This window comes from Pseudorasbora parva, chromosome 18 (genome assembly GCF_024679245.1).
Source record: "Pseudorasbora parva isolate DD20220531a chromosome 18, ASM2467924v1, whole genome shotgun sequence".
In the NCBI taxonomy this organism is placed as follows: Eukaryota; Metazoa; Chordata; class Actinopteri; order Cypriniformes; family Gobionidae; genus Pseudorasbora; species Pseudorasbora parva.
In genome coordinates this window covers 1,790,803-1,815,981 of record NC_090189.1, presented here as the reverse complement: position 1 = coordinate 1,815,981, position 25,179 = coordinate 1,790,803, and the positions used below count along the sequence as shown (strand labels likewise).

At 39.1% G+C, this 25,179-nt stretch overlaps 2 long non-coding RNA genes across 2 annotated transcripts in view; one reads left to right on the top strand and one right to left on the bottom strand.

Annotated features, from left to right (window-relative positions):
• LOC137045842 (uncharacterized) overlaps window positions 1–25,179 on the top strand; it is a 248,085-nt gene that overhangs the window by 151,736 nt on the left and 71,170 nt on the right. The gene's annotated exons all lie outside the window — the stretch shown is intronic.
• LOC137046611 (uncharacterized) lies at window positions 57–1,427 on the bottom strand. Its single transcript, XR_010899017.1, has 6 exons — window positions 1,382–1,427; window positions 1,019–1,083; window positions 623–671; window positions 434–523; window positions 253–315; window positions 57–174 (listed from the first exon to the last, which is right to left on the bottom strand). It is a non-coding gene; the product is annotated as an uncharacterized lncRNA (long non-coding RNA).

Below are 25,179 nucleotides of genomic sequence, written 5' to 3'. Positions count from 1 at the left end.
AATATCCAAGACTGCTCTTTCATTGGGCAGTTCTGAGATCTCCGACAGGTTGCAAAGTCCTCTTAGTAGCTTCACTTGAAGTATATTGTTGAGAGAGTCCACTGATTCAGGCACTTCCGGAAGCCTGACTCGCCGGGCTTCAGTGGAGGATATGACAACTCACAATAGAAAAGGCTGTTTATCAAAAAGAATCAATTTCAATTATCTAATTAATAAATTAAAAATAAGTTAAAAAACAAAGTTGCCACATACCATTAAATATGCATTCAGTGCTGCAGATATGTCCTCAGGGTTACAAACACAGGCTCTCCAAAACTGTATGGAATCAAAGGGTGATAATCAGTTAAGTCAACACACAGCATAAAAGACAAACATGTCAGCATAGATGCTCTCAACAAGTTTGTTTGTTCAAGATCTTAAATGCACTATTTACCAGGTGGAGAGTCGTTTTGATATAAAGGACACTTTGGCAGAGCAGAGCAACATGCTATCTTGAAGAACTCAGGCTGTCCATTGCAGTGTCCTGCATAAAGGATGTTCTTAGAATTGAGTTCCATGCAGACAAACATATGTGGACAGTGAGACAGTGTGCAAATGTGGAAACTTTCTTTATACAGCATACCTCAGTGTTGCATCCAACAATATGCTAACAACATCCAATTTGGATCATTCTGGAAAATAGAAAATTATCAGTTCGAACCTATTGTAAACATCACAACCTTATATTATTTAAAATTATTATAAAATAAACAAAAAAATGCTATGCATAGTCTTATTCTACACTTTTTTTCTTTGTCCCCATATTTAAAATCATATGATGTATAGCTCTCAATGTTTAAAAAATAAATAAATATTTCGTTCTAAACACACTCATAAACATACATCTGCGTGTGATTTGTAACGATGAAAATGCACATTGAAACGGCTAAAATACATTTAACATTACATAATAGTTTATATATCCATACATTGTGTGCCCGGCTTACAAATTAAACATTAACACATAACACGTTCTTACCTCACCCTCCGCTGTCTTCCTCTCTCACAAACGCGGTTCAACGTATATCAGTTTATCAGCGCCACCTAGAGACAAAAAAAGAAAAGAACCTCAACTAACAATAAAAGACTTGAATACTCGTGCTAAACAAACATATTACTCGCTAATTTCAGTTTTTTTTTATCTTGGCTATTGTATTGAAACGTTATTGCATTAAGAACTTTAATCAGCTAATCTTTATCTGAGCAGTGGCAAACATTAAAAATGTTAGGCCACACGCCTTTTAACAAAACACAACCAATCGTATGTCTAACAATAACACTGTCCGCTTGAGAATATGCAATTCATTGCATGCATGAAATGAAAAGTAATATTAATACTTACCAACTGAAGTATGGCAATATTAGATCCTTGAAAAGGCAGGAGGATCAAAACGAGCCAGGAGCTACCCCTGCAAAATGGAGAAGGAAACCCCGTGCATTTCGGCGCGATTTTCTGGCTCATCACGCATGCGCAAACTATTTAGATCGTAGGTTTTCTGCTCAACACAAAAATGTTTGTCCAGAAAACTTTGTTTAATATGTAGCGTGACATTTTGGAGAATTTTGTTGAGCTAACATGTATTTTTATGTAGAGTCACAGTTATTAACAATTCTTAATATATGGGATTCAAAAAGCACTGTTTACTGGACAAATGGCAATTTCATTTTTTACAGTGCAACCACCATTTATCCTGTATTACCCTTTCTGCACTAAAGGCCAAATTTCTTTTAATTAAAGCCAAAGCCAAGGCCAATGCAGTCAGGAGTACCATCTTTAAAGACTGTATTTTTAACTCTTCTGACTGCAAAGGCTCAAAGGGAGGTCTCTGCAGTGCGGTTTTTGTCTTTATCAAATAAAAGAGAAGACTAGTGTAATTGAATAGTGTGTGTGTGTGTGTGTGTGTGTGTGTGTGTGTGTGTGTGTGTGTGTGTGTGTGTGTGTGTGTGTGTGTGTGTGTGTGTGTGTGTGTGTGTGTGTGTTCTTGCCTGTATGGTTAATTGCTTTCCTTGAATCTATATTTTGGCATAATTCCAGCCAAACAAATCTTTGTTGTATTTGGGTGGAGCATAAATCATCTGACAATGTTAAGATGTTATCATTGATTGAATAACTCATTGAATCCACACAGAGAAAACTCTTGAATCCTTCAGATAGACAATGGTATTATTGTTAGGCCTGTGTGGTTTCGTTTTCAGGTGTGCTGTTTACTGTTTAGTGGGGTGTGGTTTAACTCTTTACATGATAAAGCCTTTAATCTTTTTCTCATATATGAACGCTGATCAAATCTCAATCTCACAAATATTTGCTAACTCAATGTATTTTTTTACAATGGGGTAATTTTGTTGCAATGGCACAGCATAAGCTTGATATCAAATAGTAAATTGAATTAAAAAAGTTTTGAAATGAACTGCTTTATTTTTTCAGGTATGTCTAACAGTATTCAGGTAAGAGCAGACGCATGCATGGACTCAAAGTACTGTTCTGTTCCTCTTTCTTCCTGATCCGTTTACAGGGTTTATGTTAATACTCGCCGAGATGGGCATTGAGACATTTTAATGTATTTCACCATTAATAAGCTGGGAAAGGAACTCATTTGTGCACTTGTATTTCAGAGATGGCTTTAGGCCGGAGACACACTGCAAGCGTGGCGTTTCTGCTGCGTGTCGGCTGCGCGGCGTTTTCTCTGTCTTTGCACACCAGAAGCGTGTCTGACGCGGCGCTGCTGCTGCTGGGAAGCCCTATACTTCATGTTAAATATAAATATATTGCCTATTGATACAGCAAAGACAACGTCGGCAGTAGCCTATTGCCCATACATATCTATGGTATTGACGGCAAAATAGGCTACAGAATATTTCGTTCTGTATTGACAGGTTTAATATTTCAAAACGATAATTATGTTGTTTTTTATTATTACAAGTAGGCTTATATCTGCATTTATGTTAACCTAAAGACTTTCACACATGAAAATGTCATTTATTAATATGTATTCGTGTCAAAATGGCATATAAACATCTTTTCCTATGCTATTTTGCCTAGAAACGCTTCCAACACGCTCGCGTGTCGCGTGAAAAATAGGCGTCTCTTCTATTTGAAGCATGCACGCGTTTTCCGCGCGGCTGACGCAGGCAGTATGCAAGCGCTAACCGGTTAACATGGGAGCCGAAATAAAAACGGACACGCCACGCAGCCGAGACGCTCACGACACGCTTGCAGTGTGTCCCCGGCCTTAGTGCGGTTATGTGTGCGCACTTCAAATGTGAGCGAGAAATCTGCAGGAATGAGTACGTGGAATCCCGCGTAAATACAGTATATGTATGTATATAACAACATTCAAACTTCATCTGGACAAAATCAGTATCATCAGACAGATTAAAGACTACACCTTCAATATTTGAACACTGTTTATGATAAAACTGGGTTGCAGTGACATTCATTTCTTAATTTATGTCAGGAGTGCATTATTATCGATATTTTGAATAGATTATCAGACGCACGTTAACTCTCTCTCGTCTGCACTGGCTCATTTGTGTTCACACAGATCACAAAGAACAGCTTTCAGTTTAGCTCTTAGTTCAAAAGTGCTCATATTTGGAGAAATATTGACATAGCACGTTTGCAAAATATTTCGTCATACAGAGTAACATTTTTATTCATTTCTCACTGAAGAGTTAAAACGTGCACAGACCTCTCTCTGGGACTCCGCTTAATGATATGCGTCAGATATGAGTCATCAGGCGTTCATTTGCTCACTGAGCTGTCAATCATCGTGCTGAACACCGACTAATAATGACAGTTAAAAAAACCAAAAGATTCATAACAAGAATAATGAGGAAGAATGTCTCAGACATTCAAAAGTGTGAAACGATCGCTTAGTGAGCACATTGGCATTAATTCAGCTGTTCTCCTCGCCAGACATTAGACACAAGACTGCAAAAGTGTCTTCAGGCCAACAAACTTATTTGATAAAAGCATCAAAAAAACAACAACAACAACAACCCAGACATGGTCTAAGAAAATGTTTCATAAAATTCCTAGTTTTGGACATAACAGCCTCAGATTTTAAATAAAGCATGACCACACGTGTGCCTTCAATTTAGCTGTAGTTATAAGTCCTTATACTACATGAAGAAAAATATTTACATTTTTTTTAATGTTTTAGCCTATATATCTCTATTGAAGGGGGGAGTGGGCCGACACCCTTGCCTCTTCATCATATGCATCTTCATCATATGCATCTTATGCTTTTGAATGATTTTTAATAACCTCATGAATTAAATAATCAGTTATTATCCTTTCAAAATAATGAATTATTTTGACAATCAATTTTATTTGATCATTAATACATTTAACTATTATTTAATATGATTTTGACTCTATGTCTGCTGTATGGTGTCTAATTTGCTTTCCAGAGACGGTCTGACAAAGACAGTCTGACCCCTATCTATGTGCCCTGACATAGATAGCCTGACCTCTATCTCTGGGTCCTGACCAACAGGGCCTTGGAGAGAAAGTTAGAACTTCCAAGAGGTGAATCCTGCCTGTTGTTAGTAACCCCAGGACAGGAAGGGGTGGGAGGATTTGAGTCTCCCAATTGTGATTTCTTCCTATTTATATAGTGATTTTTTCCCATTGATAGAAGTACATTTTTGTCTTTATATTTCTTTATATTTATTTATAGAATGAGGTAGATGACATTAGTCATACTTTTCTTTCTGGAGATGTGTTTGTCATGTGGTGTTGATATCTTGTCCTGTTGATAAGCTCACTGCTGCACTAACCTTGGAGGAGAGATGTGCCCTAGAGTCTTGTGTGTGTGTGTGTTACATGTTCTGTGCAGGTCTATGGAATGGATTGGACCACTTTTCTCACACCCTAGACCTCTTGGCGTCTTTCTAGGACTCCCCTGAAGTCAACACTACCCCAATCTTGGGATTGTCTGATGTATACATCCTGATCAACAACAACAACATCTCCTATCTATTCTCGTGTGACACATTCTTTAGACTTTATGCCAATCAGTAATATTCCACGTGTTTGTAATGATGTAAATCATGCCCTTGAAATTGGTATAACTGGTGTGGTAATTTTGTGTAGAGTAGAGTCTGGCCTGACACCGCCCTGAGAGACTCTGAAGCTGACTCTATTGATGAAACTGCAAACTATTCTTCAGTAAAATTCTCTCCGATGATTGAACATCCTGACTCCTGGTCTTCATTTCGCATATCTGGTCTATGGGTCAAAACTGTAACCCCTAACACTATATTAATAACTGTCTAAGTAATTCTGAGTATTCAGCTGTACACTCTCAAGTGTTGGCTTTCTAAATATATATTGGTTATGTGTATATTCAGAATACCGTATGAGCAGCTGTCTTTATACTATGATGAGTATGTCTAAAGGCTCCATTTGCCAGGTCGGGGATTGTGAGTTCTCTCCAGCTATAGGCTGGATAAATGATTTCTGAAGTGAAAAGAAAGGGGTCTAGTGGTATATGATCAGCTGTTTGACTGTTTGAATAGTCCTGAAATCATTTGAACAGCTCTAAGAGAAATATGATTTACCAAATCAAGACTTTTTGATTTAGGTACTTACAAATTAGGCATTACTTGCGAAATCACAAAGAACGGGAAAAGCTCTGCTCCCTACCAACAAAAATAGAGCATTTTTTATATCAATAATAGAAGGAATAGTATAGACAAAGTTCATATCACATTTTTACAAGATACTGCAGGAAGAATTTAGAGAAAATATTTTAGATTTAAAGAAAAATGTGAACTAGAAATGAACACAATACTTACAGATAAACCGTGGGAGATTTCATGTAGTCAAGGACACAGAGTAACCAGTAGTCCAAACTGGAAGGAATTTGGATGGAAAATTAGAATGAGATATTTTATAACTCAATTTATAACCTCAAAATAGAGCAACAGCTCAGACGGTTGTTAGAGGGGCTGTGGCTTGGTGGGGTTAGGGTTAGGGTTAAGGCTAACCCACACACACATATTTTGGGATCGCCCAAAGATATTAGAATACTGGAAAAATATACAAAAAGAAATTTAAAAAAATGTCTCTGTATATAACTACCATTTGAAACATTACACTTTGTGCTTGGGGTTTTGCAAGCTGACCTTGAAGAGAACAGCCAAACCGGTTTGCTGAGAATCCTTCTTTTAAAGGAACACTCCACTTTTTTTGAAAATAGGCTCATTTTCCAAGTCCTTAGAGTTAAACAGTCGAGTTTTACCATATTTGAATCCATTCAGCTGATCTCTCTATCTGGCGGTAGCACTTTTAGCATAGCTTAGCATACATCATTGAATCATTTAGGCCCATTAGCATCGCTGGACGGGGATGAGGATGAGGATGTGCTCGTGGCCCCGGGCGGACTTCGGAAGCAGCCCTGCCAGATCCATTCCAATCCGCTCGAAGGGCACCTCTATAATGGGCAGCGGTATCAGCGGGCTGGGGGGAGGAAGATGAGGCGCCGTCAGCTGGCAGGTGGGGCAGGCTTGGCAGAACTTCTTGACTTCGGGGCTCCAGGCCTGGCCAGTGAAACCGGTCCCGGAGGCGCTGAATGGTATTCTGAGGCCCCAGGTGGCCTGCCATAGGGTGCATGTGAGCGATCTCCAGTAGGGCCTCGGTCTTGGTGATGGGGCACTACTAGCAGCAATTCTAGTACCCCCCCTCCCCTCCTGTGAAGACAGAAGACAGGATCATGTTGTGACTTGTGATTTTTTTTTTTTTTAAATCCAGAATCATCTTCTGTGTACTTGATCTAAGATTAAGATATGCATAGTTTCAAAACACAGACGAGTCTAAACAAACCCAGATACCACAGATACACACTATTCTCTATTTTCAGCAGTTCAGTTATTTTGGCAAAACCTTACAATAAGGTCCTGTTAAATGACATTAATGCATCAACACACATTATCAATGAGTAATTCATTTGTTACTGTATTTATTCATCTTTACCGTTGTTAAATATTTCAATTAACCATTATTAGTTCATGTTAGATTAGGTTCATTAAATAATATATACAGATACAAGTTTTGATTTCAATAATGTACTGGTAAATGTGGGAATAAAAGTAAAAGCATCATTGTTGACAAAGTTAATTGACAAATGTTAACAAATGGAAATAATACGCTATATTTAAAATCACCTTCTTTACAGTTTTGATCAAAGCTCTGACATTTATATAGAAACTAAATTTGATTTCAAATACAAAAATCATCTTGATGATAGCTGAAGACTATTAAACATGCAATGGCGTGTGAAATCATGTAGCATGTATAAAGCTGACTTTTGTCAGCAATTAATGGTTTTCTTTTTTCTGTGTAGTCAATGGATTGATTTCATAAGCTTTTTATGAAGGACAAATTATGGTGAGCAAAGAGTTTCAAAGGTGAACTATTCCTTTCATTAGGCCTACACTAGACGCAGCATCATATTACTGTGGCAGACTGATTTATGACCTTAACTAAAGCTTTAAAGTAGAAGCTCATCCAAAAATGAGAATGTGATGTTTATTTGCTGACCACAGGGCATCCGAGATGTATGTTTGATGTTTTCTTAATTTAATAAACCACATTGTTATTCATCTTCATCTTTATTGGACTGTAATGTGGCACGTCCTAGTCCATGAATCTGTTATTATAAAAACTATGCGCAAACTGCAAAAGGAGTGATTTAAGATAATTAAAGCGGAGAAGAAAACACAAGGATAAGTAAATAAAGTCAATGATTGAGTAAAATATGAATTAAGTTTTTTGTCTTTGTTATTTTCTTAAATATAGCCCGAGGAGATAGTCTGACGAGCCAGAGCCACATCAAGATGTTTGGTCTGGAAACTCTCCATTGACGGCTCAATCTGAGGGGCGGATAAACGGCTGTCTGTCAAACTCCCTCTGCACGCGATAGGATAGCGCTACACCAACCAGAGCAACGAAGGTGAAGCTGAGCTGACAGATTAAACATTCGCCGTATCCGGTCGGCTAAACTCAGAACACATCTTCCCTTCTTCAGAATGACTTCAGTGCCGTTATTTGTTCTTTTCTCAGAGAAAAGCTTAACTCAAGTCTTCCAGAGTCGCGGTCAAAGCTGATTCGAAAGACCGCCGCCGTTCGCCAGTTTCTGTGTTTACTAGAAGCACACAAACGCAACTCGGCCGTCGTCATTATGGCCCCGCCCACCGACTCTATACACGATGTGATTGGCCCGGCAAAAGTTAGGGGAATACAGCTCAGAAGGGTATTGAGAGTTGCTAGACGACACTTTCGGGCAGATTAGATTTGCTTAGATTAGATTATGCATTATCAATACATAATGAACATTAAAACTTTATCAAATCTGGAAATATTCTGAAAGAAAAAAATAATGTTAAATTTATTTCAGCAATTTGTTAAATTACTTTTGAAATTACTATACAGTTCAGAAATGCTTACAGTTATTGAACTGGCTACATTTCTCAAAACTACACACACACACATTTTCATTTACGCTGATTCGGTGCAGTGACCACATGAACACCCCCTTAGAATAAACCAAATCCAGTTTTATGTACATGAAGACCTAAATTAACAAATGTATGCCTGAAATAAACGCCTGAACTCTGATAAGAGCTGCAGTGTCAGTGCCTGGATTGACCTCTGACCTCTGACCCCTGTGATGCAGTGATGTGTCGCCCTCTACAGGTGATCATCAGACCTGTGTGAGCTTCACCTGCACAAACCCAACATTATATTCACAGCTCAACTGATCGATCACGAGCTAAAACAAAGCTCTGAGATATATCAGGGAACACACATATACTGATTACTATGAGTTACTGGGAATAAAACAATCCACATAAATAAATCTAATTCAACATTAAATCATCATTTAAACTGTTTAAAAATTAAATATATTAAAAATATTAGTTCAATGGGAAGAAGAGTGTTTTATTAAACTGCTAAATTAAAGGATATCAAGTAACAATTACAAGTTAAAACTTTTCTTTTCAAAATTGCAAAAAAAAGTGTCACAATTACCTTTTTAATTATTACTCTGTGGCAGATATTAGCTTCAATATTTGAAGCAGCCGATATTCAGTCACACAAAATTATAGTTTTTTTTTCTACAGGTAAAATAAATAAGAGACATATAATTGACACTGAAGTTATGAAATGCCTATGAAAAGGACACAACACTAGACATTTCAAAATGAAGGCATGAACATCAGATAATAAAATAGCTCTCATTATGGTTGTGTTAACAGCGTCACAAACCCAGGGTGAGAAGAAAAGACACACATTAAAGCAACACTCCACTTTTTTTGAAAATAGGCTCATTTTTCAAGCCCCTTCAAGTTAAACAGTCGAGTTTTACCGTATATGAATCCATTCAGCCGATCTCTGTATCTGGAGGTAGCACTTTTAGCATAGCTTAGCATACATCATTGAATCGTATTGATCCATTAGCATCGCTCTCAAAAATTACCAAAGACTTTATTTTTTCAAAGATAATATTTTTCCAAATTAAAACTTGACTAATCTGTAGTTACATCGTGTACTAAGACCAACGGAAAATTAAAAGTTTAGATTTTTATACGGATATAGATTGGACCTATTTTTTTTTCATTCCTGCGTAAGAATTATGGAACTTTGCGGTCGTACCATGGGTTCAGCGGCGCGATGATATTACGCAGCACCTGAAAGTAGTCCTCAGATTGGTAACTTCGAATACGACCGGCAATACAGCCGGCAAATTATGTAGTGGATTTACTGTGTGATTAACCATATGGTTCTGTGTGTCGTAAAGAGATGTGATAGTGAGTCGAAGGTGTAGGCTATACTACCACCATCAGGTTTCACAGGCCAACGAAAATCAAGTAATGAAAGAATCAGTGGTTGACTGCTCTGAACCAGAGATATTAAAACACCGGTAGATTCAAACAAGAAACTGCGTGTTTGCTCAAAGCATGTGGGACAGGATGACTATTTGGAAAACATGGACAGTGTTACCACGGTACGGCATCTAAAGGATACGGCCAGACAGGGCGAAGTGCATCATCCCCCTTGGCTGTAAGTATAACAATATTTTTGTTTGTTTGCTTGAACGACCAGATTGAAAAGCACTGCTGTTGTCTTTAGCTAACCTGTGAATGAAATCACTAAGCGTGGGGGTTTTGCGTGGCCATTTGGTTTATACAGTATATAACATTAGTAGTTTTATTTTTATCATTCTGGTGAGGTAGTGTATAGTTTTGATTAATAGAATGTTTAATTGCCGGTATTGTTTATCTACAGTTTCCATGGTACAAAATACTACGTTAGTGATGTTACGTTCTGTTCCAAGGCTTCGGAGCGTGTTTCATGCATTGAAAATTATTTGGTGGCCACAGAAACAACAGAGAGAGCGCACTCTCTCTGTCTTCATAATAAGCGTATTTCATTCACATATTACGTTAACAGTTAGTCAAAATCAAAAGATCGGCAAACCAAATCCATGTCAGACCATTTTTCCTTGAATTTTGACTCTTTTCTGACTCACCAGTTTGAATCTGCGCTCCTCGTCCCTTCTGCCACAGTCTGTTCAGTAGGGGTGTGCATTGGCACTGCCTTCACGATTCGATTACGATTCACCAGGTAACGATTCGATTCAATTCGATTCTACGATGCATTGTGATGCATCAAAATTCTACTGCACACAAAGCAAATTTTTCATCAGTCATGAGGCAATACAAGCAGATATTAAACAACAGATTGTATTGGCTGCTATGTGTCTCCTGTATCTTTGACATAAAAGTTATTAAATAAAATAAAATGTAATTAAATAAAATTAAATAAAATGCAATTAACCCTTAAATGCATGACTGTTTCACCAAACATTCTTACATATTCGGGTCGTTAGCGACCCAGATCTATATTTATCATGGATGGACCTCTACCTGTCGTGATAATATATAAAACTCCTGATTTTAGAGTAACAGCTACAGAAGAATAAAATAAAACTTATTTCGTTACCTTTTGGAGCTTGGAAGGATTCAGTTTGAGCAGATGTTTAATACCATCATCATATGACCTCGTCAGAGCTCGTTTACCAGTAGGTTCAGCATCTGCCTCATATTCGCGATCTCGAGCATATTCTCCAAACTCATTTTCAACGTCTTCAAAATCAATATTTTGATCACTGACAGCTTCTTGAGCACATCCATCATCAAGAGACAGTGACACTAACATCTGATTGTGTTTAGTACTTGCTCTCTGCTGGAAATCACTGAGCCATTTCAAGTTTTGCAGATTATAATTATTATTGTTTCGTTTTCTGTCAGAGGTAACAATGAGTGAAACGTCACTTCATCATTGGGTATCAGACATCGCCACCTTGTGGAATAAAGGGGAATTGCGCCGTATTTCGTCATTATAGATTAATTTATTATTGTGCAAAATATATATACGTACAATCCTACACACCTCGGGTCGTTAGCGCGTTATTAATAACCCGTCTATCGCGGTCATCTCCCTCCGCCTCAGCCATCTTCCTTGTTGTTGTTGTTATTCTCCCGGAACCGGAAGTATTTGAAACTTCACAACTTTATAGTCCACCAGAAAATAAACTGTGACATAATCGATTATGGCACTTTGCCGCATCGATGCTAAATCGTTCATGCCCCGCATCGCGATGCATCGCCGAATCGATTATTGTTGACACCCCTACTGTTCAGCCACACTTTCTCTTTCACATTTCCAAAGCTCGTCTTCAGTGTAACTTATTCCGGTTCAAATAGATACGGTTCGGGATCTGCACCGAAGTATATATCTTCTGAATCGTCTCCATGGTTACAACGTACGCTCTCGTCACGCTGGTTATGTTGACAGAAGAAGGCGCTGTGTAATATCATTGCGCCGCAACACCCATGACAGCCGCAAAGTTCCAACGCCGGAATGAGAAAGTAGCTCCTAGCTATAACGGTCTAAAAAAATAAAAACTTTTCATTTTTCATTGGTCTTAGTACACGATGTAACTATAGAAGACTCAAATTTTAAATAGGAAAAATATTGAAAGTCTTCGGCCATTTTTTTGATCACTGATGCTAATGAACCTATATGATTCAATGATGTATGCTAAGCTATGCTAAAAGTGCTACCGCCAGATACAGAGATCGGCTGAATGGATTCAAAAAGGGTAAAACTCAACAGTTTAACTCTAAGGGACTTAGAGGACAAAAAAAGTGGAGTGTTCCTTTAACTGCAAGACACTTGAGCATTTCATAGCCTTGGACTTTTCAGTGCAACTTTAATTTTATCTTAATACATTCGTACCTGTGTTTGCTGCTTTATTCTGCCATAAGACGTACAAACATCACAGATGAGGTTGGATATATATATATATATATGATTGCTTAAGCTTGCTTAATAATATTAGTGTGCTGTGACAATTTAAGGCTATGCAATGCCTTAAAAGGACAGTGTAGGAGAAGCAAGCATCCATAACAAGAGCAGAAGAGGAAAATGGCAAAGAAAGAGGACAAGATGCAAACCAATAAATCAAGAAAGAAACGAGTCAGATACAACAGCATCAACAGTGGGACACCAAACTGTGAGTATTCATGATCTTTAAGATAAAACACTGGTGCATCTTCATTCTCTGGTGACTGAAAGGGTCACATCTATCCTGAAACCATATATAAACTGCTTGTGTTCTGTGATTTCTAGTTGTTCATGATCCAGACAGTTGTATAGAGATTCATTCTGATGCTTGAGATGGACGTGAGACACACACACACACACACACACACACACCCACACACACACACACACACACACACACACACACACACACACACACACACACACACACACACACACACACACACTTCAAATACAGAGCTCTATAACTGATACAGCACTTGTGATTTTGACAGTGAGTGTTTTCTCTTTAGAAAGCTGTGCTTCCTTATGTCTAACCAGCTGAATATTCACCAAATTCAGTGTTGGCTATATTGTGTGTTTGCCTGTGAATGAAGTTTTACAGAATGTAATTATACAAACCGATTCCAAAAAAGTTGGGACATAATGCAATGATGTGGAAGTTACAGATTTCAATATTTTATTTAGAATATAACATAGATGATGTTTAAATGGAGAAAATGTATAATTTTAAGGGAAAAATAAGTTGATTTTAAATTTCATGGCATCAACACATCTCAAAAAATTTGGGACAAGCACATGTTTACCACTGTGTGCCATCCCCTCTTCTTTTTATAACAGTCTGCAAACGTCTGTGGGAATAGGAATGTTGTCCCATTCCTGTCTAATACAGGCTTCTAGTTGCTCAACTGTCTTAGGTCTTCTTTGTCGCATCTTCCTCTTTATGATGCGCCAAATGTTTTCTATGGGTGAAAGCCATGCTACGCAGCCATGATGTTGTAACTGATGCAGTATGTGGTCTGGCATTGTCATGTTGGAAAATGCAAGGTCTTCCCTAAAAGAGACGACATCTGGATGAGAGCATATATTGTTCTAGAGCTTGGATAAACCTTTCAGCATGTATGATGCTTTTGTGTAAGCTGCCCATGCCACACACACTCATGAACACCAGACCATCAGAGATGCAGATTCTGAACTGAGCGCCGATAACAACTTGAGTTGTCCTCTTTAGTCCGGATGACATGGCGTCCCAGTTTTCCAAAAAGAACTTAAAATTTTGATTCGTCTGACCACAGAACGGTTTTCCACTTTGCCACAGTCCATTTTAAATGAGCCTTAGCCCCGAGAAAACGCCTGCGCTTCTGGATCATGTTTAGATATGGCTTCTTTTTTGACCTACAGAGTCTTAGCCGGCAACTGCGAATGGCACGGTGGAGTGTTCACCGACAATGTTGTTTTCTGGAAGTATTCCTGAGCCCATGTTGTGATGTCCATTACAGTATCATTCCTGTATGTGATGCAGTGCCATCTAAGGGCCCGGAGATCACGGGCACCCAGTTTGGTTTTCTGGCTTTGACCCTTACGAACAGAGATTGTTGCAGTTTCACTGAATCTTTGGATGATATTACGCTCTGTAGATGATGATAACTTCAAACTCTTTGCAATTTTTCTCTGATAAACTCCTTTCTGATACTGCTCCACTATTGTTCACCGCAGCATTGGGGGAATTGGTGATCCTCTGCCCATCTTGTCTTCTGAGAGACACTGCCACTCTGAGAGGCTCTTTTTATACCCAATCATGTTGCCAATTGACCTAATATGTTGCAAATTGGTCCTCCAGCTGTTCCTTATATGCACATTTAACTTTTCAGGCCTTTTATTGCTACCTGTCCCAACTTTTTTGGAATGTGTAGCTCTCATGAAATCCAAAATGAGCCAATATTTGGCCTGACATTTCAAAATGTCTCACTTTCAACATATAATATGTTATAATTACACTACACTCACCTAAAGGATTATTAGGAACACCTGTTCAATTTCTTATTAATGTAATTATCTAATCAGCCAATCACATGGCAGTTGCTTCAATGTATTTAGGGGTGTGGTCCTGGTCAAGACAATCTCCTGAACTCCAAACTGAATGTCAGAATGGGAAAGAAAGGTGATTTAAGCTATTTTGAGCGTGGCATGGTTGTTGGTGCCAGACGGGCCGGTCTGAATATTTCACAATCTGCTCACTTACTAAGATTTTCACACACAACCATTTCTAGGGTTTACAAACAATGGTGTGAAAAGGGAAAAACATAGCCTAGAAATCTAGACGCTCCCTAGCGGCAACAAATCTAATATGTCGTGAGTGTCGTGCAGCAACTCTCAATGCACTTCTGAGCTGTAAACGCCAAACTCAGGTCGGGCCAATCACAGCGTGCATAGAGTCAGTGGGCGGGGCCATATTGACGACGGCCGAGTTGCGTTTGTGTGCTTCTAGTAAACACAGAAACTGGCGAACGGCAGTTTTTCGAATCAGCTTTGACCGCGACTCTGGAAGACTTGAGTTAAGCTTTTTTCAGAATGAGGATCATCATGAGAAAGAGACTGACTCTGGATCAGATTTTATTACAGTGAAGAGAAATCAGAGTCTGATCTGAAGCTGAATGAGGATCATCATGTCACACATCTGATGTGATCCTGCACTCTCATAAACAGTTCAGTCAGTTTCATAAGGGAACTATCGTTTTAGAGAAGAGAAGTGCAGGCAATGCAAACTTACCAAAGCTTTAAAAAACAGAAATAAAACCTGAGATTAATACTGGATAATAACGGCTGAGAGTCTATGCAGGACAAAGACAGCTTTTACGTTTGCTCAAAAAGTTGTAAAACGGGGACTATAATATGCACTTGATTTGTTGATAAAATAAGCTCTCTTTATAAACATTGTGTTGTGTGTATCTTCACCCATATGCAGCATTGATACTGTAGATTATTTTACTGACTTGACAACTTTAAATTCCATTCAGTCAATTCGTTAATTTAAAAATAATGGTAGTTAAAATATATATTTGGCTAATTTCTCCAAACACGTCCATATATGCAATCTTTGATACGGCATTAGGAAGACATGCAGCCAAAGATAAATTATGACCAACGCAATGAAAGAACCGATGAGCAACTATCACATAATTTCAGTCTTGTTCACATATAGTGATAAATCATATTATTTTATCCAATTGTCCAATCTTGCTTATAGAGTATTAGATGTTTGTTTTTATGCTAACTGCAAAGAGTCCGCTAACAGAGAGCAGGTATAGAGGCTACAAAACATGTCAAATAAATTTGGTAACACTTTACGGTAAGTGTACATGAATTATCATTAATTCATGCATGACTTATGCATTACTATATGCATTAATGTTTAATGAATTATCAGGAACTAACAGGAATTCAAAGTCTTTCATTCATGACTTCATGGAAGAACAACGCCTTAATTAAAACATTAACTAAAGTGAGTAAATCATCATACATTATGGGTTATTACACATGGTCATGATGTTTTCAGTGTTCACAAAAAACATTGATTAATTCATGCAAGACTACTTTAAATTAGGTTATTATATTTATTGGGAGGAGCACATTCAGACAATTAACCTAATTAATTTGCTTTATTCTAGTTGTGTAATGTAAGTGTGAACTTGTGAATTATTAAAGGAATATGCAAAAATCAACGTTACCTTATGCATGCACAGGCTAGACCAGTAAAGTTATATCAATTAATGTGATTAACTAAAGTTTTTTATTAATCATGATCTCTGAGTTAAGCATGTTCATGTCTTCTTCATAGTCGCCTGCAGGTAAATGGTCAGACCCCAAATCAGGCCACAGGCTCAGTGCATGAATTCTGTTGACATTATAATACAGTAGTCCTCATTAACTAAGCATTAGCTTCTCATGACTTCATCATGTTTGTGGCCCCTCAACTAAAGTGGTGACATGGTCCTTTGAAACAATGATGATATGTTATTAATGATGGCATTGTGAAATGACATGGATATGTACATGAAAGTTCAAGCCTTTACACACAGTTATCGTAAGCTTTTTCAGTTTAATGTGCAACACATATTCTCACACCCAACCAGGACGAGGACCCCTTGTCGTCACTTTTCAACGAACTGGGCGTACCTTTATCGTCAATTTTCGACGCGCTGGGTGCTCCATTCATTTCAATGAGAAACCTTTGGCGTCATACACAGACGCATTTAATTATTTGCGTTTATAAAAGCAGACATGATTTTATTAATATTTAAAGGCTACTTTTATATTTTGGAGCAACTAACCCAACTCCTACCCTAAACCTACCCACATCTTAACAATATAACAATATATGTTAAAACACATACCAGGCAAATAAATGTACAGTCACGTATTTATGTACAGTCAAGTATTTATTGCAAAATCTGACCAAAACTGTATAAAAGTATTAACTCATGTTGCATTCCAAGTCTTCTGAAGTCATACGATATCTTCATGTGAAGAACAGAGTTGATCTTGATGTTTTAATCGCTGAAATGATGATCTCGCTGCCCCGTGAACGAACTCATTCATATCTCATTCAAATAATTCAAAAGACTCATGACGCAATCGGTCAGAAGACACAGGAGAGCCAATGACATTTACAACCAATGCTGACGTAATGACGCAATCGGTCACCAGACACAGGAGAGCCAATGACATTTACAACCAATGCTGACGTAATGACGCAATTGGTCACAAGACATACGAGAGCCAATGACATTTTACAATCACTGCTGACGTAATGACACAATTGGTCACAAGACACACGAGAGCCAATGACATTTTACAATCACTGCTGACGTAATGACACAATCGGTCACAAGACATATGAGAGCCAATGACATTTTACAATCAATGCTGACGTAATGACACAATTGGTCACAAGACACATGAGAGCCAATGACATTTCACAATCACTGCTGACGTAATGACACAATCGGTCACAAGACACACGAGAGCCAATGACATTTACAATCAATGCTGACGTAATGACACAATCGGTCACAAGACATATGAGAGCCAATGACATTTTACAATCAATGCTGACGTAATGACACAATCGGTCACAAGACATATGAGAGCCAATGACATTTTACAATCAATGCTGACGTAATGACACAATCGGTCACAAGACACACGAGAGCCAATGACATTTACAATCAATGCTGACGTAATGACACAATTGGTCACAAGACACATGAGAGCCAATGACATTTTACAATCACTGCTGACGTAATGACACAATTGGTCACAAGACACACGAGAGCCAATGACATTTTACAATCACTGCTGACGTAATGACACAATCGGTCACAAGACATATGAGAGCCAATGACATTTCACAATCACTGCTGACGTAATGACACAATCGGTCACAAGACATACGAGAGCCAATGACATTTTACAATCACTGCTGACGTAATGACACAATTGGTCACAAGACATATGAGAGCCAATGACATTTCACAATCACTGCTGACGTAATGACACAATCGGTCACAAGACACACGAGAGCCAATGACATTTTACAATCAATGCTGACGTAATGACACAATTGGTCACAAGACACATGAGAGCCAATGACATTTCACAATCACTGCTGACGTAATGACACAATCGGTCACAAGACACACGAGAGCCAATGACATTTACAATCAATGCTGACGTAATGACACAATCGGTCACAAGACATATGAGAGCCAATGACATTTTACAATCAATGCTGACGTAATGACACAATCGGTCACAAGACATATGAGAGCCAATGACATTTTACAATCAATGCTGACGTAATGACACAATCGGTCACAAGACATACGAGAGCCAATGACATTTCACAATCACTGCTGACGTAATGACACAATCGGTCACAAGACACACGAGAGCCAATGACATTTTACAATCAATGCTGACGTAATGACGCAATCGGTCACAAGACACACGAGAGCCAATGACATTTACAATCAATGCTGACGTAATGACACAATTGGTCACAAGACACACGAGAGCCAATGACATTTTACAATCACTGCTGACGTAATGACACAATCGGTCACAAGACACACGAGAGCCAATGACATTTTACAATCAATGCTGACGTAATGACGCAATCGGTCACAAGACATATGAGAGCCAATGACATTTTACAATCAATGCTGACGTAATGACACAATTGGTCACAAGACACATGAGAGCCAATGACATTTTACAATCAATGCTGACGTAATGACACAATCGGTCACAAGACATATGAGAGCCAATGACATTTTACAATCAATGCTGACGTAATGACACAATCGGTCACAAGACATACGAGAGCCAATGACATTTTACAATCAATGCTGACGTAATGACGCAATCGGTCACAAGACACACGAGAGCCAATGACATTTACAATCAATGCTGACGTAATGACACAATTGGTCACAAGACACATGAGAGCCAATGACATTTACAATCACTGCTGACGTAATGACACAATCGGTCACAAGACATACGAGAGCCAATGACATTTTACAATCAATGCTGACGTAATGACACAATCGGTCACAAGACATACGAGAGCCAATGACATTTTACAATCAATGCTGACGTAATGACGCAATCGGTCACAAGACACACGAGAGCCAATGACATTTACAATCAATGCTGACGTAATGACACAATTGGTCACAAGACACATGAGAGCCAATGACATTTACAATCACTGCTGACGTAATGACACAATCGGTCACAAGACATACGAGAGCCAATGACATTTTACAATCAATGCTGACGTAATGACGCAATCGGTCACAAGACATATGAGAGCCAATGACATTTTACAATCAATGCTGACGTAATGACGCAATTGGCGTCATGTAAGGAGGCATATAAGGCCTTCCCTCTGGCTCCCATAGGATCTTCAGATCACTGTACTATTAGGGTGCTTTCACATCTCTAGTTCGGTTCATTTGGTCCGAACCAAGGGCAAACAATTATACATTGTTGCATTTTTCAGCTTTTTTGGTTCCTTTTCACACCACACTGATTGCTTTGGTCCGAACCAGTTGAAACGAACCAAAACGCAGGCACGTGACAACATCCACATCACTCATTGGTCATGGCGTATTTCCTAAACTGCTTTTCAATTGGTCAGAATTTACGTGTGGGAAAATTCCAGCAGAAGAGAGACGACTGCGGGCTGGTTTTGTCCCTGGCCATAATCTTCTACACTGTGTGTATTTACCACAGTATGCAAACAATATATTTCTATAATGAAGTGCGGATGCGGCGTGAAAACAACGCTCTAATGCACTGCAGACGGCGAGCGCGCATCGCTCGTCACTTCAAGAGGAGGCGTGCATTAATTATTAACTCTTGACATCTTCCTGAAAATATTGCCAATGATCTATCAGGTAATAATATCATGCACACAATGTCAGCGCAGCTAACTACGGCAGCTGGTTTAGTCCAAAAATGATCAGTACTTTTGCATTTGGTTCTGTTTCGAGGTCGGATCACGTTCTCACCACAAACGAACCGCTCCAGAGTTCGTTTGAAAGCGGACCGAGACCAGCTCTTCAAGGAGGTCTCGGTACGCTCGTTGGGTCCGCTTATAGTGTGTACCCGAGTGTGATTGCTGCTTTCAGACCTGACCAAACGAACCGCACCAAAGAGGAACCGAACTCTAGTACGATTCAACCGAACTAAATGAGGCAGGTGTGAAAGCACCCTTAATCTCATCCCGGTGTACAGACCTATACTCAAAAGGGGGGGAAGTTAAAACTAGAGAGATTGAGATCTGGGACGAAGAGTGTGTTCTGAAATTACAAGGTTGTTTTGACTGCACCGATTGGTCTGTCTTCATTGACTCTGCTTCGGATATTGAAGCAGAGCGAAATTGAAGCAGATATTGAAGCAGAGGAAGCATGGCGTTAGTTTTCATTGTTATGCTGACGATACTCAGCTCTATATTTCCTCACGCCCTGACGAAACCTACCAATTCACAAGATTAACGGAATGCAGAGCTGATATAAAAAATTGGATGAATAGTAATTTCCTGCAACTAAAATCAGATAAAACTGAATTTTTAGTTATTGGACAGAAAAGCTCCACAAGTAGTAACCGAGAATACTGTCTAACACTTGATGACTGCTCTGTCAAGCCCTCGTCGTCAGTGAGGAACCTGGGTGTGCTCTTTGATACCAATCTTTGATTTGAAAGCCACGTTTCTAGCATCTGTAAAACCGCATTCTATCATCTTAAAAATATATCTAAATTACGACACATGCTTTCAATGCAAAATGCTGAACAGTTAGTCGATGCGTTCATGAGCTCAAGGCTAGATTATTGTAATGCTCTACTGGGTGGTCGCCCTGCTCGCTTAATAAACAAACTCCAGCTAGTCCAAAATGCAGCAGCTTGAGTTCTTACTAGAACCAGGAAGTATGATCATATTAGTCCAGTTCATATTAGTTCATATTAGTTCATATTAGTCCAGTCCATCTAAATCAACTGCAGGCGGTCGTTCCTTTTCCTATTTAGCTCCTAAATTGTGGAATAGTCTTCCTAGCATTGTTCGGGAAGCAGACACACTCTGTCAGTTTAAATCTAGACTAAAAACACATCTCTTTACTATGGCATACACATAGAACATTATTAACTTTCATTATTCAAATCAATTGACTGATTGTTAGGCTGCATTAACTAGGTCAGCCGGAACCGGGAACACTTCCCATAACACCTGATGTACTCGTTACATCATAAAAAGAGTGACATCTACGCTAATGTTAGTCTCTCTGTTTATCTGGGCCCTGTCCGGATCGGATGGTGGACCTGCCTGGACATGACCAACTCATCCTGGAGTGTCTGCTGAGCCATGTCAATTGGTGTCTCCTCTGATTTTGCCTCACTGGCACGACATGCTCAAAACCTGTCTCCAGCGCAATAATTCCGATCTTTCATGTATTCATACTCTTGTGTAATCGACGCCCCATCCTAAATAAATCAGTCTCTTCCGCGATACCCTGAAATTTTGAATATTCCAATCTAATATGATTTCTGACCTGTAAGGTTGCCAGAATAATAATCTTACACGGTGTGTTAATAGGCCAGAGGAGAACTGGCACCCCGACTGAGTCTGGTTTCTCCCAAGGTTTATTTTTCTCCATCATGCCCTGATGGAGTTTTGGTTCCTTGCCACTGTCGCCTCTGGCTTGGCTTGCTCAGTTGGGGACACTAAAAATATGATTAAAGTTATTCAACTAATTATACAAATAAAATTTATGAATTAGGTCTTATTTAATTCTATAAACTATAATACTGATATGCCAACATTGTCTCTCTATGATAAATTAAAATAATCTAATAACATCACTGTTTACTCCAGTACGACTGTACAGCCAAATCTAATTTTGTCGCAATATTATCCTGTTTGACACTGTGAAGCTGCTTTGACACAATCGTGATTGTAAAAGCGCTATATAAATAAAGTTGATTGATTGATTGATTGATTGATTGATTGATTGATTGATTGATTGATTGATTGATTGATTGATGAGGTTGCTATATGATGCTGCATGTTGCTATATTTCTTTTTGTGTAAATTCTATTATTCCCAAAAAACATGTCAAAGTGTATGCAAATAATAAGCCATGGGTCACTAGCTCATTGAAACAAGTATTAATGGAAAAGCATAGTGCTTTTCATAACGGGAATAAGCATGAAATTAGGGAGGTCCGAGCAGAAATCAAGAAGGCTAAATTGCAATACAAAAATAAGATAGAGGAAAGAATGGGCAGTAACAACCTGAAGGTAGCATGGGATGGGGTGAAAAGAATGATAGGGTTGCAAAAAACACACAAAAAAATCAATCCAATTGCCAAAGTATACAAATGATAGTGAGTTATCTAAGGCATTCATCACCTTTTTTCCACGTTTTGATAATCATGACTTTTCAGACAAACTAAAGAAATTAACGGAGGAACAGGTTCAGGTAAAATCTATTCCTTTCTCAATTACAAAAGAGGAGGCTAGGTCTGTATTTAAGAGAATTAAGGTAAATAAGAGTCCAGGACCGGATGGAATTACTGGAAGACTGTTGAAGTGCTGTTCAGAGCAGCTCTGTGGGGTGTTTGCCAACATCTTTGAGATGTCCTGGGAACAGGGAAGGGTCCCAATGGCTTGGAAGGAGTCCATCATAGTTCCAGTGGCAAAGGGCAACTCTGTGAGCACACTAAATGACTTCAGACCAGTAGCATTGACCTCAATGGTCATGAGGTCATTTGAAAGGATTGTTAAGCGGCTTCTGCTGTTCAGTGTGGATGGGGCCCTGGACCCTTTACCCCTCTGCTTGCCCTATATGCAAATTGCAGAGGATGCCTAGATTGCACTCTTAGGCCCCGTCCACACGGAGACGCGTTTAGCTGTATATGTATACATTTTGTACCGTATCAGCGTTTCGTCCACACTGATCCGGCGTTTTAGAAGCATGAATCCGATATTTTTGGAAACCGGGTCCCAAAGCGGATAAATCTGAAAACGATCATCTTCCGTTTTCGTGTGTACAGCGAATCCGTATATTTTCTGAAACGGTGATGTCCTCACACTACGTCCAGCACGGTGAAGAGTTAAGGGATACGGCTACGGGCTCTGGGCATGATCACATCAATATCGCCTCATTTAATGACCGTATCTGCAGTACTGTAAGGGTATGTTTAGGGTCGGGGTAGGTGTAGGCGTTAATAAAACACATCTGTTAAGTAGCAAATGTATTTATTGTTATTTTATTGTGAGATTTTGCCTCACCTCCGACCACTGCTATACCCCTTCTAGCCACAACTCTTCTTCTGCGTTTTTAGTGTATTTCTGTGGCAGAATTACAGCGCAACACACTTGCCTGGCATGCAAACTGCATCGTTTTTAGTTGGTTTCGGTAATCTCGTGTGGACGCAGATATTTCTTGAAATGAGAAAAAAAAAAGATCGGATTGGGAAAGCTCTGGCTTCGTGTGGATGGGGCCTTAGATCTAGGGATGGCGAAAACTAAACATTTTCTTGACCGTCCACCGAGCCTCATTTGCCGGTTGAAACCGGTTAACCGATTAATTTAAAATATGCTACGCTATTTGAAATAACAGCCGCGTGCCGCGCTCCCGCTCTCTCTCTCTCTCTCACACACACACACACACACACAGTCCCGGCGCCACCGCCTCCCTTCCACTCACGTCACTTTTTTTAAATCCCCTACAGCGCGAAACATGAGTCCCGCAAACGCGCCACCGAGGAGCTTGTTTGTAATCTGAGGACAAATGGCTCCTTAGTTTCGAAATGGTTTGGGTACAAGATGATCGCATTGAAAATAAAGGCGTTTGTCTAGCGTTAGAAGCTCATTTGAAACATAGCCGCGGCTTGTTTAAGAAAATGACAGCTCCGAAAGAGACGCCGCTTTAGTTCGAGGTAGTGCTAACAATAATAAAGAAAGATGATGATCAACACCTTATGTGTTCCCACTGAAATGTAGATGTAATATATTTCCAAATGTAAGCCCATCTTATGCGGAATGACGCTTCATACTGTCATCTGCCCCAGCTCTAACCTCGAGTGTTTACTTTTGCAAACCTTGTGAGTGCGCAAACCCAAACGCTGTGACCTCGCGCCAAATGTTTTTATTGGTTTATTAAGTACAAACAGGCGAGCTATGAAAAATTGAGTGTGAGGGATTTGTTCACTTCTGAAGATTTTGGAATGAGACGCCTAACTGTAGTAGCGTTTAGTCCTTTGTCTATAATAGCCTAATTTAGAGATCACTTCTTTTTTTTTTAAACCGACAACTTTGATCGGTTAACGTTGATACGGTCAACCATCGGCCAAACGGTCATCGGTTAACATCCCTACTTAGATCTCCTCTATAGACATTTACAGGGTCCTGGTACACATGCCAGGCTCTTGTTTTTGGATTTTTCTTCTGCTTTTAATACTATCCAGCCACACGTTTTAGTTAGTAAATTATTATCAGAATTTAACATTGAGAGAATCTTGTGTGCTGGATTGTGGACTTTTTAACTAACAGAACACAGCGAGTTATGGTGAATGGTTGTCTCTCTCGAAGGCGTGTCTCTTCCACTGGCTCCCCGCAGGGTTGTGTACTTTCACCCTTACTATATATCCTCTACACTAACGATTGTAGGAGTCATTATAGTAATAGACACATTCTGAAATATGCGGATGATACAGTTATTGTCAGTTTACAGAAACATGAATCTCAGCATGGGCCAGTGGTCGATGAGTTTGTAAGTTGGTGTGACAGGTCTTTTCTCCATCTTAACACCTCTAAAACCAAAGATATGCTCATAGATTTTAGGAGAAAACAATCTGGCTGTCCTCCACCCGCCTATATAAAAGGAATCAGCATAGAAGGGGTAGATCAGTACAAATATCTGGGCACTGTGTTAGACAATAAACTTAAATTTAACATAATGCAGAGATGATCTGTAAAAAGGGACAACACCGATTGTACTTCCTAAGGAAGCTTAACTCTTTTAATGTTGATAAGGTTATCCTGTCTTTATTTTATAAATCTTTTATTGAATCTGTACTTACTTTTGCTTTTATTGCCTGGTATGGGGGCATCAGCCTGAGGGAGAAAAATAACCTCAGCTATATTGTAAAAGT